This window comes from Pundamilia nyererei, unplaced genomic scaffold (assembly GCF_000239375.1).
Source record: "Pundamilia nyererei isolate P.nyererei 1_Seehausen unplaced genomic scaffold, PunNye1.0 scaffold00371, whole genome shotgun sequence".
NCBI classification, from domain to species: Eukaryota; Metazoa; Chordata; class Actinopteri; order Cichliformes; family Cichlidae; genus Pundamilia; species Pundamilia nyererei.
Window position 1 is genome coordinate 357451 of NW_005187772.1, and position 5774 is coordinate 363224.

Here is a 5774-nt window from a genome sequence, read left to right on the forward strand (position 1 = left end):
ATTTGACAAATAGGATTTAAACCATTCCAATGCGGTACCCGATACACCCACCCAGTGGTTTAATCTATCTAACAAAATAAGATGATCAACAGTGTCAAAAGCAGAGATCAGATCCAGCAACATCAAAACAGTGCACTCTCCAGCATCATAATTCATCAAAATATATTTAGACACTCTAAGAAGTGCAGTTTCGGTAGAGTGAGCCTTACGAAAGCCAGATTGAAATTTATCAAGAACGTTGTGTTCATCTAGAAAATCCGTGAGTTGCTTGGCCACAACCTTTTCTAAAATCTTGGCAATAAAAGGCAATTTTGAGATGGGTCTGTAACTGGAAAGCAAAGAAGGATCAACTTTAGGCTTTTTTAGAAGTGGGTGAATGACAGCACTTTTACAGTAAACAGAGACCTGACCAGAGAATAGAGATGCATTAATAATTTTAAGAACACTAGGACCAATAGACTCAAAAACATTTATAAGTAAAGACCCAGATAAAATATCAAGGGGGCAAGAGGATGATCTCATTGAAGTGACCAGCTTCAACGACTCAGGTAAAGACACTGGTGAAAATCTTTCAAATCTGACAGGCTTAAGTAAAATCGGAACCAGCAAACAGCTGGTTAAGTGAACATTATGCCAGCAATTTTTAGTCTGAGTGTCCTAAAAATCATTTTTTTCACTCTCATAAACTTCTTTGTCCAATTTCACATCGCATGACAGTTTTTTGCTAATTGAAAAACAAGGTTGAGACATTTAATTTGAATTGGTTAAAAAGCAGAAGGATAAACCAGACTTAGCAAAGGACCACTTTTTTAAGTCTGTGGGCACTTTGTTACTGGCAGCCTGCCACACTATCACAAAAACTTAAATTATTCCAATTTTAATAACTTAATTTCAATAATTTAAAGAAATTACAAGAAAGCTTGTCTAAGCGAGTTCACACTATGTTGAAGGATAAAAGTGGCTGTGCCAAGTAGGTCTAAGGAGCTGTTTGTTTAACAGTCTTTTGTTTGTAAGTCCAAACATATCAACAGGCCTGAAATTAAAATCTTACTGTTAAAGAACATTTGCATGGTCTGTGTCACTTGTCAAGCATGATTATTGTTTTAATGATCTAGTGGTGAAAACCAGTTCGACCACAATCCTAAATGTTCTTCCTATGTGTGGAAAAGAATCAACAATTTGTCTTACAGTCAGCACACTGTGTATATAGTTTATACCTCTTGAACCAGTTCCACACAGCACAGAGCATAAAGCAGATAACACACACTCGCTCAGTTTGTGCACCCGCTTTGGATGTTATTAGTCCATACAGTGAGTGTTATTTAGCAGAGCTCAGCCCCTATGGCCCATATCTGCCAGCTTTCTCTTTCCATTTACAACAGATCAGATGGTCTCTCTCTCTCTCGCTCTCTCTCTCGCTCTCTCTCTCTCTCTCTCTCTCTCTCTCTCCGCATTTTTATTGAATCTTATTTTTAAGAGCCCACAAAGAGCTAAACTGACTGCAAAGCATTTAAACATAGTCTGAATATTAGTGCAGTTCACTTTTTATGTTTTTTAATTATTGTATTTTAGGTCTTATTTAGAGACGGGATGTTAGCAGATGTTGTCATAATAATGGGAAATAAAGAAGTACAAATACTTACTGTATTTTAGTAGAGTTGTCATGAATTACTGGCTGTGGACCCAAATGAAGGCTGATGAGACGCGCTGACAACATAAAGTGAAAGTGCACCTTTACTGAGTGGGTAGATAGTCCAACAAGCAAAATTAAAAACACATTTGGGAGAAAAATCAATACTAGTACCACTAATTACTACTAGTAGTAGCAGTACTCCTATACTACTATTAATAATAGTAACAATAGTCAGGATCCTATTGTGGTGGCTTACCTGTGTCAGTTTATCCTTTTGCTTTCTCTCTCTGTGGGTGTGTGTTTGCTGTGAGTGAACATTAAACCACGCCTGTATCCTCTTCTGACGTCCAACAACACAAAAACAAATATTTCCTCAGGCACTCCCTTTAGCAAGAGACGTTTTTCAGAATCATCAGAATTATTGTCTAAAGGCAAAGAAAGATGCCCAACGGATTTACTTTACCAAATGGACCATCCCAGTCTTGCCGTAATGGCCTATTTGATTCAGCTTTTATTGTTAATTTTATTTTATTTTTACTCACTAAATACGGGACAGACTTGACTGGGGAAAAGAAAAGGGGAGAAAGAAAAAGAGGGAAAGAAAAACAGCGGGGAAAAGGGACGGGGATAAAGGGCAAAAAAACAAAAACCAACAAAATAAGGAGACAGAAAATACATCTATCAATCACCTGGATCACCTGTTGAGAAAGAAAAAAGAGCAACATAATAAACAACATCATGATGATATATGGGAATGTAACAGTAAATACTAAATATTAAACATTATTGTGCAGCACGTAAGATCAACAGAACACAGTGTGCTTTGAGGTAGGAGCCAAAAAGGGTGTAGTTTGTGTGTGTGAGCACCCGTGTGTACACCTGTGAGCATGGATGCGCTTGTATTTAAAAGGTTCCTTCATGTAATGATCTGCTAGAGGGTGTGGGGGGGCCACAGCCCCGTCCTCCAGGGCATGAAGTAGGTGTGGAGGAGATCAGAACTCCAGACATCCAGAGGCCCCCAGAACACAAGAGACCAAGGAAGACCAACAGAGGGGCAGCCGCGCCACTGTCCCAGAAAGAGTTGAGGAGAGTCCCAGATGAGGGCTCACTCAGCAGCCGCGGAGCAGAAGCCAGGGGGAGTTGCAGTTGCAGGTTGCAGAAAATTAATTCATCTTAAACAGTGTTAAGAGTGTGTATTTAAAAGAACCTTTGTTGTTGTAACATTTTGAAGCTAGCAAAGTATAAAGCCAGTACCATATATGAACTGGTTAGCCAGTTTTTATGGAGGTTTCAATAATTGGTCAATTTCAACTAAATATCAGAAACTGAGAAAACTGAGAACATTTTTCTCAGACTTTCTTGTTTGTCAACAGTGTGGACCACAGGCCAGCTCCACTGGGGTTTGTTGAATTGTACCACGTTGTCCTTAAAGAGTGAGAGATCTAATCAGGAGGTCAGAACTGAGTTGGCATGGTCCCTTGGCGTTGGAGTTGTGAGTTTTTCTGTGTTAGATTGATTTTGACAAAAACAGTCAACACTGGATTTGCAGTTTATTTGTTTTTAAAATCTGAGTTTACCTACTGTCCTTTATTTTAGTATCAGTTTAGCTGTACAAACAGCCATGAAGGTACTTAAAAAGTAACTCTAACCAGCTGTAATCACCACAACACAGTAAATATTACATTTGGATTATGTGTGTGGATTATGTGGACTGTGTGCACTGGTTAGAATTTATTCTCATGTTCCAAGTTCTACCTCTCTCTCTCTCTCCCTCATGTTGCCCTGTTTCCATCTTCTCTCTAATTAAGCCCACATGGCTGATTTGATACCAGGTGCAGGTGTTCACAGGGCTGTTACCTGCCTTTGGACTTCCTTTTGTCTCATGTCTGTTTCAGCAGGTTCCATCATGAAGTTGTGCAGGTAAATTGGATACTTTTGGTAACATTAATCATAAAAGCCTGTTCCCCTTAGGGAAAGCTACATTTCTAAAATACAAACAAATCTCTCTGCAGTCCAGTGCTCCATGTGAAATGACATGTTACAGGATCAGCATTACCAGGATTGGCAGTACCATGTGTCTGGTGATTGTCATGTTTCTGTGGATTCTGACCATTTCCAGAGGAGGTGAGTGAAGCATTCACTAGCACCAGCTGAGTCAGACTGAGAAATGGCTCACTTTAATATTTCCCTTCATGTTACTGCAAAATATTTTATGTGCAAAACTTCACCAGTCATTAACAGTCTTTTTATCTGATGTTTCAGATACTGAAGTTTCCTGTGTTTTCATGACAACATGCATCTTACCGTGCACTTTCCAGGGAAACACTAGAGGAGTATACATCCACTGGATGCACTTGTCAGAGGGACACCCTCTTGTATACTTGTACTATGGCAACAAAGACCAGCTCAGAACTCAGGACCAACAATTCAGAAGCAGGACGTCACTGTTCCAGGACCAGCTCTCCAAAGGAAACGCCTCACTCCAGCTGACAGGGGTGCAGGTTCAGGACGAGGGCAGATACAGCTGCTACATCAGCACCATTAATACAGAAAAGGATTCATTTATCAACCTCAAAGTGCACAGTATGACAAATCTGAGGTTTTGGGGGATTTTCTTTTCTTTTAAGTGCTCGATATTTCAAAAGATTTATACCAACCTCTAATATATGTAGCAGTTGTAGTGTTACGTTGAAAAGCCACAGGTTTACTCTGTATTTTTCAGCCCCAGTCAAAGTCAGCATTCAGCATGTAGGAAACAGGATCACCTGCAGCTCAGAGGGCATCTACCCTAAACCTGAGCTCACCTGGTCAACCAGACCTCCATCCAAAGTGAGCTTCAAGAATACAACAACAGTCGAGCAGACCAAGCAGCAGCTCTACAACATCAACGGTTCCTTGATAGCTTCACTCAATGAAAGTGATCGAGTCTACAGCTGCACTATGAGCACTCAGAGGAACAGGAGGAGAGCCAGTCTGAGGCAGCTACGTGAGTATGGAAATGAGGTTGAAAGCTGCTTATTGTTGAATACTGAAACACATGCATTGGATTTACACAGAAGCACTTCATGTGTAGGCTGTTCATCTATACCTGGCATATGCTCAACCTTCTTCTGTGTTGTTTCAGCTTCAGTTACTGGCAGCTTCACTGAAACCACAATCCCCTGCCCTAGCTTTAACACTTCTCCAACAAGCCTCATTTGGAGATTCCTTAATCGTGCAATTTTGGAAAAGACTGGGTCTGGTTCCAACTACACAGTCTCAAAGGAGTGGAAGCAGCATGTGAAGGCTGTATCAGAGTTGGGAAGCCTCACATTACTGGGCTTATCTTCAGAGAAGGAGGGAATATACACATGTGAGATTAGTAATGTTGAGGAGATGCTGATTAATTACACCATTATTCGAATAAGTCAAGGTAAAGGGATTTATGTTGCATCCTTCTAATCCACAAAAGCAAGAATCATTCAAAACTTTTAAAATCTCTTTGACGTACAAACAAAATAAACATATTAAGGCATCCAGGAGAAATTTAAAAATCAGATTCTTTTACTGTTTCAGGAAATACACACATGACTATTATAGCAATTACTGCAGGGGTGGTAGTACTCGTATGCATCCTATCGTCAGTCTGCCTGGTGCTGTACTGCAAAAGGAAAAGAGGTAAAAGTACATTCTGCCTGTACTACTGAAATAATTTGTATATTTGTATCAATCTTATGAATCTTAAAAATGTCTCAGGTCAGCAAGAAAACAGCATGACAGCGTCAGAGAGTGGTGAACCCAACATGTAAGTAAATATTGTGAATAAAAATGCACACCGTGCTATTAGTTATCATATTGGAGAACATTTTTATCATGGAGTTAGGACCAGTTTTCTCACACGTGAATCTAAATATTCCCTAGAGCCAGTTTAGTCAAATAAGAATTCCCTACTTGAGATCTTACTTTGATGAATTCAGCTTAGCCAAAATAATTTCAGTAAAAAGTTCCAAAATAAGAGTTCAAAAACTCCAGTCTGACAAATGGAAATTCAAACAATAAAGATGAATTCTAATCGTTGTAATGCTTTTACCTCAATTTCAGTTAACAGAGAAGTTGAACTTCATGGATTTAAAGAAGCAAAGTCTCCTGTGAGCTGTTAATA